Raw genomic sequence first — 14,030 nt, 5'->3', positions numbered from 1 at the left:
CAGTGACTGGAGATACCATAAAATAAAAACATACACACACATTGATTCCTCAGGTCTACAGACACCTATAATGCGATACAGAAAAGTCATGGATCTCAGGCAATTACAGCGAGAATTTTCTGAATCTTTTCACCGGCGCTCAGCACAGAAAATCCGCATCTCGCTATCAATCACTCCAGCCTGTTTGCTTTGTGTGTTTGAGAACTACAAAGTTGTCCTTTCTTTTCTTTCTGTCTTTTTTTGTTTAGACTTAATCTATGAAAGCCCAGTAAGGCTTGAGGGGGCTTTTCTGACTCTTTGTTTCTGCTCCTTAGTTGTCTTTTGTTTTTACATTCTTACTGCTGTTTCTCCAAGGTATCAATAGAATTGATCTACATCGATGCGCACTGTACTTCCTGAAATATAATATTCCCTTTGCAAAACTTTGAGGAAATCTCACCTGGACCGCGGCTGCATAGGCCGTAGGACACGAGGCCCTCTGGGGCGGACTCGCTTGTTCGGCGTACTGGATGAAAATCGGTTCGGTTATTTCTCCTCTCCCCCGAGTCTGGCGGGGAAGCTTTGGTTGGAATCGAAGTGTTTTGGTCTGAGACGAGAGCCGTGTTCAGAAATAACGGTAGGCGGGATAATGCAGGTTGTGTTCCAGAAAAAGGAGACAACATGGAGAACCTTACTACCCAAATGTTCTCCTTCTGTGATTCTTCCGTTCAGAGGTAAGCTCTTCAGGCCAGGGGGACCATCTAAAGGTGCCTATTAACAGTACAATTTTTAACAAATAATTATATTTACAAAAAAAATGTTGATTTCAACCGATCCACACCACTAAAGATTATTGGTACAATTTCCCAAACGATTGATCATAAAATTGAGCAAACAAAATTGAGTTAATGGTGCACTACTGACTGACAATGAACAATCATCCTATCGATTGTTCCGACAATTTAAATTTTGGAACGATTTTTTGGCCTGACCAGATTGCTTGCCTTATCATCTCCCTCTACATAGGTGGGTGTAAACAATCGTTTTGATTATTCGGGAAATTGTACCCTTAGTGGACCCCTTAAAAAATCTGACTTGTGGTCATATCTCCACCAGTTCCGATCATCTATGAAAACATCCGGCAAGCAGAGCAATCATCTCAGGAAACAATTGAGAATGCGATCCCGCAGGGTCAATTCAGGCCATCAGCTTCTCGGTTTTCATGCAATATAATCTGCACAATCTGTGGGGGGGGGGGGCACCCTAATAGTTTTGCTTGGGGACCCAGGGTGCTGATTATTTGCCCCTGCCAGTTGCACATGAAAAGCAGGCAGAAAATAAAATAGACTGCACCAATAAGGGAAGAAAGCACATGAAGGAGGAGCCGTGCTGCCTGAGGGAGCAGTACATGAAAGAGGGGGTGCTGTACATGGATGTCATACGTAAGAGGACATTTTTCCTGGGTTACGAGGCAGCTGCCAGGGTGGGGGGGGGGGGGGGCAAAGGAAAGATTACCCTAGATGTAGACAAAATATGACTCCAGCCTTGACTCTGAGAGATAAATCATTGTAAGTTATAAAACGTGTGTGTGACAGAGAGCAGTTATCACATACACTTCTATCATTCAAGGTTTGTCTGTATGGGGGCTGAATAAACATTATCAATCGCCTAAGACAGTCAAAATGTTAAACTTAGACTTTTAACCTTTTATTAACCAAGTTAAGACTAAGAGAATCCAGGAAAGTCTTGTTTGGGAAGAGGGCTATAGGTAAGATTGGTTCTCTCATCAGTATTCCCATCGGGGTTTGTAAGGCCTGGCAGATTGTTTACCAGCAGATCGGCCCCTATACCCCAATCTATCACCACCTTCTTCACCCTATGTGGTGTGTCCCCGGCCGCTTCAACGGGAGGTGACGAAGCAACACCTGCCCGACTTCGGTTACACCCAGGCCTTGTAGGTGAAAGATATAGGAGCTGGTCGTATAGCCAGCAAAACAACCCACCAGGACCACACTGAGCAAGTCCAGGAGCACAGGATGAATGTCACGGTACTAAAGGGTTAGGCTGAAATCCTGGTCAGGCAGTCCAGAGGTCAGGGCAGGCAGCAAACAGGCAGAGTCCAGTAACAAGCAATAGGTCAGTTCAGGCAGCAAACAGGCAGAGTCCAGTAAAAAGCAATAGGTCAAAATCCAGAAAGGCAATGCAAAAGTTCAAAGAGCACCCAGCAGTAAGCAGTAGCATATGCTAACACAGGGCAAAGTCAAAGGGCACTCAGCCACCTTAAATATATCAGGCATCCAATCAGTGGCCGGTCACATGCACACAACAGCCAATCACACGCAGGCATTAATCTTGTTTAGGTGTCAGCTGACGAGAGATCAGCTGACACAGGTGGCAGTACATGTCAGCTGACTAACCAGTGCTGACCAGCAAAACATCCTGACTGTGTGTCGGCCATAGCATACTGGATAAGAGCATCGTCAGTGACGTGAAAGACCAGGGTTCAATTCCAGCCAGGGTCAACATCCATTATTTTATATAATAAACTAAACCCCTGCCTAAGTGTTAGCAGACTCTACCTCTGTCGCCGCCTCAGACCATACTGCAGCCGAGAGGACGCTGCACCCGCCCACCAGTGACGTCACACGCACGCTGGTTAGCAGCGGGCGCACTATGCAGAGCGGGCGGCTGGGACCCGGAAGTGCGGCGATCGGAAGGTGAGTTTATTACACGTTTTCTTTAAGGCATTTATGCTCATTTACAACCTAAAGTTTTTTATTTTAAAATGACCCGTCTGTGAAAGCACAGAGCACAGCTAGATAAAGCACCTCAACACCGGCCGCATTTTCAAGACAAGAGGGAGGGACTAAAAGATTTACATCATTCAACTAAACTTTTATTCATATAAATATTTTGCCCCCTCCCTCAGGATCAGCGCCGAACTGTGAAAATGCAAGCATGTGACCCTGGCCACTTCTTGCACAACGGAATGTCATTGCTATAGGCTGCAATCTTCCCTGAGAGATCCAGTCTGTGCCTGCAGGTAGAGCAGCAGGATGATGAAGTCTGAGCAGCACTAGCCCCTTCCACAGAACCTAAAACTCACTTCTTCAACAGCTACTCCTGTCCTGGTCACGCAGCCAAAATGTTAAGAAATGGACTTTAAAAAAGTACCTTTAAAACCACGCAAAGTCCAAAACGTAAAAGTAAGTTGATTATTATAATCCCGCCGCGTCGCAGAACCCGCATAAGGATCAACGGACAGAGTTTCTGTTCCAGGAAAACAAACGCGACATCTAGCACATCCATATTCAACCGGTTTAGAGCAAAATAGGTTCCATGGCGGACGCAAGAACGCTTTGATCCGCTGCTAGGTTCAGAGGATTCCTGGAGAATAATATTACGTTCTGTAATAGTTCAAAAGAATAAAGAGCTCTCAGCTACAAGCCTTCTCCGCTCACCAATTTCATTTTGGGCCATCATTATATTTATGTCTTAAATTAGATAGAATTTGTTCTCTTTCTGCCTGCGCATTTTGCCGCCCGTGATGAAGGTAGTTGGACCGTTCCAAGACGCCGTCCTCTTCAGCCGCCTCTGAAGCTGGATATTTCAGCTGCTCCGTAGGAAAAAAATAAAATGATATTTGCATAAAGTGGAGCGTTGTTGTAAGAGTCCGAGTGAAAAAATAAAAACGAGAACATGACAGATATTGCGAGATGAAAGATTTTTACTTCCTTCTCAAGATACTCCAGCAATTTCTCTAGATCAAGGGCTAATCTAACTTTTACAAGTGAACCTGTCACAACAGAAGTATTATAGCTAGGGATGAGCCTGAAACAACGGCAGCGTTGTTTTCACAGTTTTTGAGCAGGAGAAATTTAGTGAAAATATACTGAATTTCTTTCTTGCAAAATGTATTTTCACAGTATGAGAATTTTTGTGCAAGCAACATTTTTGTAGAAAATAAAGTATTTTTCATGTCCCGTTGCCTGTAAAGCATTTTGCCAAAATTTCTTATCTTTACAAAAATGATAGATAGGTTTTTTTTTAGTAAAATTTTTAAGTAAAAGTGTAGGGCAAAGTGAAACCAGCTACATTTGTGCATTATAGCTAGTACCGGTGCAACATTTATTTTTTTTTGCAAAGTTGCCTACAGGTGGTCACATACTTTGCATCCAAAACATTTGATTTTACTTCAACTGGATGAAAACGATCAGTTGCTAACAAAACCCAAATGTGTTTTTTTTCTTGATACTTCAAGAAATCTGATCAGAATTGCCATCTTTCTCTAGAATTGTTGATCTGGAAGGTTTGGAAAAATCAGATCAGTTTGTCCAGGAATTGAATGGTGTGTGAGGTTTTATCAAATTCTTTCAACCAAATAAATTGTATGGATCAATTCAAGGTGAAAATATTTGTAACAGAAGTGAAAAAGACGACAGCAATTAAGAAGGAGATCATTGTGATAGAGGTAAAGTTATTGAGGAAAGTTGATGAGGAATAGAGTTGTGTGAACACAAGACCGAGCTACAGAGGTGATGCAGAGTCAGAAGCAGGCAAGTCTGCTGAGATACACACATATAAAGCAAGCGCTATCCATCGTCCACACACGTGGCCACGCCCTGCTGTGTGACGTCCTGCAATTACTCACAATACTGCTCTTTTCATATAAATATTTCAGATTTTTTTCCTGGTTTTTAATTCCACCCAAACGTTTAAGTTTTATTCGATCCTTATTCTTGTGATTGTTTCAAAATCAAATACACGCGTGTGTGGTACATCTGCTCAGTTAATCCAGTTTTTTGTTTGATGGAATTCTCCAATGAAAAAAAAAAATAACACTAACCTTCCTCCCAAAGTAAAGTCCTTTCTACACTATGACCGGCATCCTCCCCTTGCCATACATCCTAACACTAACTCACTGAGCTCAGTCATATCATAGCCACGCCCTGGTCCCCTCCCCTAACACTAAACCACTGAGATCAGTCATATCATAACCACGCCCCGGTCCCCTCCCCTAACACTAACCCACTGAGATCAGTCATATCATAGCCACGCCCTGGTTCCCTTCCGCTAACACTAACCCACTGAGATCAGTCATATCAAAGTTACGCCCTGGTCCCCTCCTCTAACACTAACCCACTGAGTTCAGTCATATCATAGCCACGCCCTGGTCACCTCCCATAACACTAACTCACTGAGCTCAGTCATATCATAGCCACACCCTTGTCTCCTCCCCTAACACTAACCCACTGAGCTCAGTTATATCATAGCCACACCCTGGTCCCCTCCCCTAATACTAACTCACTGAGCTCAGTCATATCATAGCCACTCCCTGGTCCCCTCCCCTAACACTAACTCACTGAGCTCAGTCATATCCTAGCAACGTCCCGGTCTCCTCCCCTAACACTAACCCATTGAGCTCAGTTATATCATAGCCACGCCCTGGTCCCCTCCCCATCCATGGCTGGAAAGTGTACTGGTTAAGGGCTCTGCCTTTGACATGGGAGACCAGGGTTCAAATCCTGGCTAGGTCAAGTATCTATTCAGTAAGGAGTTCAAGGCAAGACTCCCTAACACTGCAGGGTGGCCTCTTGAGCGCGCCCCAGTGGCTGCAGCTCTTGAGCGCTTTGAGTCCAACAGGAGAAAAGCGTTATACAAATGGGGGGAGCTATCACACCAATGCTATTGCTAGGCCTTTAATAGGGAGGGTCCGAAACGCCAATTTCTCCCAAATGACAATTACCGATTCCATGGGTTTCCAACTTCCGATTTCCGTTTTCCGATTTCCAAGGAGTCTTTTTTTGGGGAATTTTTGCATTCCCTGATTTGTCAAATAGTTCTGAGTTGACTCTGCATCCTCTGATTGGTCCGACACTTCCCAGTTCTGTGATTGGGCTAAAATGACAGAGTTGAGGCAATGAGGTATTTCCACAGAACTCCACTGATTTCCATTTTCCAATTGCTGATTTCCAATCGAAATTGCGGAAAATTAATTTCCCCAAAATCCAAATGAGCATCCCTATAGCCTTTATGTCTGGAGAACATGCAATACAGCCTCTTACACTCCGGGGGACTTCATACTTCAATACGTGTTCTCTTGGGCAGTGTAGTAGGACTGTTGCTATAGACGGTGGGGGGGGGGGGGAATGGGAGGCCCACGACGGAGGCAATTCCCATGAGCGGGGAGAGAACAATGTGATTGGGAGGAGCTTGAGTGGGAATCTCTAAGAATCCGGCATGCTGGATCTTTAGCAGGCTTCTTGCGGATGCTGTACACACTGGATTAACTCGCTGAGGCAGTCTTTATTGTCCACCATGTCCAAGGCCAACTCAGCATGTGCGCAGCTTCAGTCATAGAATGCTCAGTGCCGCTTGCTACACTATCCAACCCCCCAAAATACAATCAATTCCTGCTGGACTTTAATTCTCTCTCTGCGTTTTTCTCTCTCTTAGTTTATATACAGCGAGCATACTTTGGCGACTCGCTCTGCCGTCGCTGGCTGTGGTTTAGCTGTATTGTTAACACAGCTAATTTGGTCTGTAAATGGCTAATTACGTTGAATACCGGGATCATTCGGCGGTTTATAGCAAAAGTTTCTCTTCCTGATGATGGCAATATAATGCGGGAGCTTAAAAAGTTCTGAAGTTAAGCCGCACGATCGCTTCCAACCCCGGATACATTCCCCAGCTGATGAATCGACCTCGTAATACGCGGTGGTATCAGGGCAGCGTTATATTTCCACAACCTTAGAGGTGATCTGTTCTGGCCATTTGTCTCCTGGTTTTTTGTTTTTTAAGCCCCAGAACGTCTCTATTACCATCCAGCAGAGAGAGAGAGAGCGTGGAATCCTCCCTGGGCTGGAGGTAGAAGGATTACACAAGAGATATCTCTCCTGCTCAACCAAAACCTCAATCATATTTGTGCATTAAAACACCCACATTGGCTATTTGTCTTGGCCTCCAGCGCTTGGCACCAGGCCCGACTTAAGCCTTCAGAAAGAGGCTTCACTGAAGAATGCTCTCACTGTGTTTAATGTCCATGGCTGACCCCACCCACTGTACTTAGCTCGCAGCAGCTTGGCAGCATTGTGCAAAACCACAAGACAAGTTTTATCAACTGGTAAACCTGTCGCACACTCTCTCTCTCTCACACACACCGAGAACGAATTCAATAAAATATTTCAACAACTATGGGACTTTTTAATTACACGCGCACCCCGTAATTATAGGCTACCTGATAATGTATAACCTTTTTAAAGACAAGCATATTTTCTATAAACAAAAAGTGCTGCATTAACTCATTAGGCGTGTTGGGTGTCGAATCGCAAGGGGGCAAACAGAACATATGCTGGGAGCAGAGCTGGCTGGAGGGAGAGAGGGAATAACAGGAGGTAAGGAGGTGGTGTGAGTACGGGTGATCTGCTATATCACCGGTCCTGCAAGTAGTGGAGGCAGCAGAGTGGCCAGTGGTTGCAGAAGAGAGATGAATACAAAAGGTGAGTGTTGGAGGGGGGTGTGGGAAAAACAAAGGTAAAGGGATGGATCAAGTTTTTGGGGGATCATCATTGACCACATGGCAATGGAATGTAGATTATCAGAGGACAATTTCCAGATATATGGCCCATACTCACGGACTACAATTGTCGCCGCAACACGCGGTGCGCGTGTGTTGCGGCGTCAGGTCGCCCGTGAGTATGCGGCGTTGCACGGGCGCACACCCCGAACTGTCGCTCGTCGCTGATGTCGCCAGGCGATTAAACCGCTCAATCGCCTGGCGACAGTTGCCGCCACAACTCCGCCGCAACTGTCGCTAGTCCTCGTGAGTACGCGGACTAGCGACAGCAACAAGAAAGGAATTCATTGGGCTTCCGGCGGGGGGAGGAGCAACAGTGACAGCTTCCGCCGCATCAGTTTCCAGGTCCCTCCGCCGTGTGTATGCGGAGGGACCTGGCGACGAGCTGTCGCCGTCCTGTCACGCACACGCTCACGTGTGCTGGCGACAGGCCAAAAAAATTGCCCGTGAGTATGGGCCAATATTGTATCGTGTGGTCTGACATTGTGGCCAAAAATACCTAGTGTAAAGTGCATTAAAGTCACCAAGGCCAGGGGAGTGGCATGGTTTGTCATTCGGTATGGAAGTTTGGTGGTTAGGCAATCAGATCTTGAGTGAGGAGTTGCGCTGTACTTGCAGAGAGATGGGGGTTTATCTGAGCACATTGGGCTAGAATTCTGAGTCTTGGGGTTGCAGGACGGCATTCAGAGAGTTGTAAGTTTGTGGCGGCTGCATGAGCACAAGGTGTCTTGCTCGCTTACTGTGGTGGGGGAGGGTCTGCGGAGGTCTGTTAGGGTTACCTGGTAGTGCGATGACCAGTCCCTCAGTTTCAGGAAGGACCCGCTCTCAGTGGCAGTCTTTCAGTTTTGGGGGAGGACCCACCCTCAGCACCACCTATGCATGTCAGTGGGGTGGGGGGAGGACAGCTCTGCACATGCTAGCGCCCCAGGAGGAGCCAACAACCGTTTCAGAGGGATCATGTCTAGTGTGAGACAGTACGGGACTTTCACTCGGTGCTGTTCAGCTTCTTCGGGACACAGACCACTTACTGTAGGCCAAACCTTTTATAGCGAACCCTTTGAGGGAAGAAGTGAAGTGAGATACTTACCTCAAGGCGAAGAAAGCATGAGGCTTCTCCAATCCTCATCCAGCCCACCAATGCTCGCTGGGGCGCACTGCTTCTTCACTGCCTTCTTCTCATCCATGTCCTGTCCTTGTCCTCAGCTCGGAAGCTGTGGCCTAATTGGTGGCTACTGAGTTGGTGGCAGGCCACACGATGCAGGCTAAAGAGTTTTGGCAGGCTTTAAATACACACACGACCACATTCCTGGGGGGGGGAGGCAGGGGTTTGTCACTTGATCAGGTAAGTAATCAACCCGTATACCCCTCTCCTGGCCTGACTGGCTCTATCTCTTTATACCGGGGTAGTCTTAAAGGCGCGTACACACGCCGTATTGTTACAAACCACGGGTCCGCAGACCCTCCCGCGGGGCGGTCGTTCTGCCGACAGTAGCAAGTGAGTACAGGCTGTCGGCAGACTGATAAGGCTGTTTTTGTCTGATCCGCCAGGCGTACTACTGTCGTCAGAACGACCGCGCAGCGTTTGTAACAATACGATGTGTGTACGCGCCTTTAGATGCATGTGTTTGTTTTGTGCCGTTTTTAGTGGCGTGTACAGAGCCGATGTATTGCTGCCAGTCATTGTGCCGGCGGTGAGGCCAGACACTTTCCAGTGCATCGCAATAACCTGAGTCATCACATGCGGCTGTTTATGTTTCATTAAACAATAATCTTTGCATCATGCAGATTACAGTCTCCAATAGCAGTGGGAAACTTTTCCCAGAGTAATCCAGTCTTCTCTGACACATGAAAGGGGAGAGGATGAAGATCACTAAGTAGTTCCTATGACTGCCTGTTGTCCTTCGGAGTCCAGAGCTTGAGGGGTGCTTCTATTAAAGTGACACTCCACATGTACTGAGAAATACGCTGTCCTTTCAGCTTAGCTGCAAACAATACAAGGATTACTGCCACACCTTATTTCAGACTACCTCAGTTCCGAACACACAATCCCTCTGTGATGCTAACACAGTCTCTCAGGATCAGAAAGCCCATAATGCTTTTCCAAATTGGTCGACATGCTGCTGCTAATCACTCAGCTAGTGCAGGTGTGAAAATAACTAACAGGACCTCCTACTTTGTGCAGCCAATTACTCATGCAGGAAAAGGAAATATCTGGTCTGTCCGCACTGATGCATGGAGTGCATGGACATGAAAATGAAGTGTCCTTTGTGCTTACAATTGGTAAGAATGCAACACAGTATTTCAATACAAGTATAAAAGGGGCCTGAAGAGATTACACAGTGAGACACGCCTGTTATCTGGGTGATGTTTACTGTGGGAGGGACAGAAATCAAAAAAAAGAAAAGGGCAGAAGTGACATCACTTTTGGCATCACAGATAAGCAGTAAAGATGGAAACCAGCAGAAACATTCTTTCTTTTTTCATATCACATTTCTCTTTAATCTGACAGCGAACACTAACAGCAGGATAGGTAAACTGAATAAGTCATTTATCACTGGATGATTTATTGTATTTATTTTTGGTAGTGATGAGCAGAAATTACGCTGATGCATAATTACGGATCATAATCGTAATGCAACATTTTGTGGGAAAAGTGTGATTTATTGTAAACATTCATAATTACGCATAATTTACGTGTAATTTTGTGCCAACTTTGCGGGTGAATAGCAAATTCCGTACATGCTATTGCTACCGCAATTGCCACACATAAGAATTGAGGGTACAAGGCAAAAACAGAATCTTTCAAAAAGACCTTGTAGTTTTTTGAGATAATCGATTTTAAAAATACTAAGTAAAATGGTTTTGAAACTAATTTTTATGAGTTTAAAAAACATTTTTCTTTGCATTTTTAAAATCTATTTTCTCAAAAACTACAAGGTTTTTTTTGAAAGATTATTTTTTTTTCTTTGACTTGTACCCACAATTCCCCTTAACTTATGTAGCAATTTTGGTATAAATAGCATGTACGGGGACTTTTCTATTCACCGCCAAATTCGGCACAAAACTACGCCTAAATTCATGCGTAATTACGAATGCTTATACAAAATCGATGATTGAACAATAGGTAATCACGTATAGGCGTAGTTGCAAAAATGTATGTGTAATTTTGCGTAATAGTAATAAGCGGATTACGGTCATCACTAATTTTTAGTTAATATGGCGTTTCATCCCTTTAACACTGGAACCTAATGCCATCTTAATGTTTGGTTGAGCGCTAAAGCTTAATGCCGACACTTAGCGATTCTCCCGATTCCCTGCGGCCATTCTCCATAGTGATGTGCTGGGCAGTGTCCTTCCCTTGTCATGTGTGACCACCCCCTCCCGGGCAATAGCGCCAGTATATAACCCTAACCAGTTCTCCTAACTTCCATAGACCAACACTAGGTGGAGGGGCAGCCGCTGGCACTGTTAGTACTAGCCCAGTTTTGTGTATTTTTTTTAAAATGGCTTTAACATGTATCTGAACGTATTTCACACACTGCCCCTTATTCAGTTCTCTTCTCTTGGAGACAATTTGTCATCTTTTTTTCACTACAGGTCCACTTTTAGGCAATCCCGCTACAAAAGAAGCATTAGCCAGATTGGGCCAGACTGCCGGAGAGACTCCAGTGGTCCCGGGGGTCATTCACCTGTAAGGAAGCCAAGACTAGAAGAAGGAGACCCTATCCTTGTATCCGCGACCCCAGAGAGCAGCTGTAAGCACCTATAGTTATCCTTTCATAAACAAACACTAAGAAGCAGCTACCTGGACTTTCCCCACCCACTGAGCACTCGTTACGTTATATTTTTGGCAAAGCAAGACTCCTGTTCCAGCTCCTGCATACATTACAGGCTGCGGAATTACAACGACCTATTAATCAGGTCCACTGACACAAACACGACTTGTCCCAATCCGCTCTGACACGCCACCCAGCAGCACCCTTCAGCCAACAGCCTGCTGGAGAGCGGCCAGAACAACCCAACTCCCAGCATCCACACATCAATTGATAACGTTAATTATGAATCATTATTACTGAGGCTGTTCTCAGAAAGACTCGTCTTCTTCCCATGGGCCTCGAGTGGATGCAGAGATTTCAAAAGGTTGTTGTTCCACAAAGGTTTCATTATAGGTGGTGGATAATTCTCGCTGTCCTGAATCTTTAATGAGATCATTGTACGCCGGCTCCGGTTACTCATGCCTTCGGACATCCTTGTAAAAAAAAAAGAAAGAAAAATAAAGCAAACAAAACAAACGCAGGAATGCAAATAGAAGATGCGGAGTCTGATAGCCGAGCTCTTCACAGAAAACACTTTTTTATCTCCTGTGTATAAAATATTTCATATGAGTAATATGTGTCTGTGCGCCTATCTGTCGTGGCGCTCGGCGCGGGGAGCTCGCTAGGCCGCTGCCTGTACGGTAATTCCTCTCTCCCAGAATAAGGGAATATCTGATCTCGCTTCACCACTGACTTCTGCACTAAGTTAAATCACATGTGACTTCAGAAGGAGAAGGCGAGATGGGAGATAGGCCGAGGGAGCAGGCCGGGGCCGCTGTTATTACAGCTATGAGGCCGACAAGCAGTCTTGTGGTATCACTTCTGCTCACCAGCCGATGGTAATGAGAATTTCAGGCTGGGGATTGGATCTACTGGTGCAGGGAGACATTATACATACATTACAATAGAGCAGTCCAGAGCCGGGACAAAGTCCTCCAGCACCCAAGGCTGAGACACCAAAGTGCGCCCCTCCATCCCTGCCACCCCAGACTTCACACACTGATTGCTATTAGACTAAGAGGCACCCCAGGGCCCCCAACACCTTAATCTCTAGTTATCTGGCTTGTAGTCACTTCCATGTATCTCCTTTTCTTATTTCTTTCTGCTTCAAACACAATTAGGAATGACAGCTGAATGAATTGTGCGCCCCCTACTACACTGCGCCCTGAGGCTGGAGCCTCTCCAGCCTATGCCTCGGCCCGGCCCTGGAGCAGTCACAAGGTATTCCTCCTGTAACACAACTATATCTGCTTCATATACATACAAATATCTTAAAGTGGATCCGAGATAAACTTTTACTCATTGCACAATTGTGTTCCTTTCATATAGTTTATAGGGCATTCCTCAAGCCAAATACTTTGTTGTTTTTGTTTTAATACTCTAATTCCCTATAAACTAAACAAGCCTCGCCCACAGCTCCTCCAGTGCCTAGGCACTCTAAGACCCATGTAGCTGGGGCTTATGGGAGCTCAGTCTGGGCAGGAGGAGGAGGTGTTACTAGCCAGAGATTTCAGAGGCAGAGGGGGAGGAGGAGACAGGAGTGAATTTGTCACAGGCTGAGGGGTGGAGATACAGATCAGCCTGCCTCTGTGTAATGTTTACAAACAACATGGCTGCTGTCATTGTATCACAGGAAGAAATAATCATATTCTATTGAAGCTGTTTGCAGCCACATTTGCTGTGTAAACTATCTAAACTTTAGATAAGATATATAAACAAGTTACCTCCCAACTTTTTGAGATGAGAAAAAGGGACACTTAAGCCACACCTCTGCCACACCCCTGACCACGCCCCCACCACGTCCCTAGTCACACATACTATAAAGATTTCATAATAAAAATATGTTGTTTTATCATTCAAACCACACTGGTCCTTTCTGTCCTGGTTCATTTTCCTTCATAGCAGTGCTGGGCCGAAATTACGCATGAGCGTAATTACGCATCGTAATTCAATGTAAAATTACGCGTAAGCGATACGCGTAACTTACGGTCTTACGCGTAATTATTTACGCGTAAGCAGTAAAGTGGTATCGTAATTACACTGTCTACCGTAATTGCAAGGTATGCGTAATTTTACGAACACTTACGCGTAATTTTACGCGTAATTACTAACGTAAAAACTTCCCTTTTCTAAGAGTAGCCAATCAGTCAACATCCTAAGCAACCAATAATATCATCTCCCGCCCTTCAGTATAAGCGAACGTTTTGCCGCATACGGACGATATGTACGCAATAACTGTGACATTGACGGCTATTGCGTACATATCGTCCGTATGCGTCAAAAAATACGCATTAATGGGTATTACGGCACTACGCGTAACATCGTAGTGTAAGCGACTACATTGCAGTATCCTTACGTGTAACTGCGTAAGTTTACGCGTAATTACGGTGATGTCCCGTAGATAATTTCCTACGCCGTAACCGTAATTGCGTAATAACGTAAAATTACGCGTAATGATCCGTAAGCGTAGATTTTTCCATTACGACCAGCACTGCTTCATAGTAACATTTTAAAATCCTACTAATATAATAAATGGGAAAGTTCGGATGTTCGGATGTTTGGATGTTTGTTACTCGATCACGCAAAAACGGCTGAACGGATTTGAATGAAATTTGCCACACACATAGTACATTACCTGGAATAAAGTATAGGATACTTTT

General features: G+C 45.1%; 1 long non-coding RNA gene across 1 annotated transcript; it reads left to right on the top strand.

Moving 5' to 3' along the window:
* Nucleotides 1-7,366: 7,366 nt before the first annotated feature.
* LOC137532217 (uncharacterized) lies at nt 7,367-13,231 on the top strand. The gene is made up of 2 exons (XR_011023887.1): nt 7,367-7,478; nt 11,153-13,231. It is a non-coding gene; the product is annotated as an uncharacterized lncRNA (long non-coding RNA).
* Nucleotides 13,232-14,030: the final 799 nt, after the last annotated feature.

This window comes from Hyperolius riggenbachi, chromosome 9 (genome assembly GCF_040937935.1).
Source record: "Hyperolius riggenbachi isolate aHypRig1 chromosome 9, aHypRig1.pri, whole genome shotgun sequence".
Taxonomy (NCBI): domain Eukaryota; kingdom Metazoa; phylum Chordata; class Amphibia; order Anura; family Hyperoliidae; genus Hyperolius; species Hyperolius riggenbachi.
Note: the sequence above shows the minus strand (reverse complement) of the source record. Positions and strands in the feature narration are given on the sequence as shown.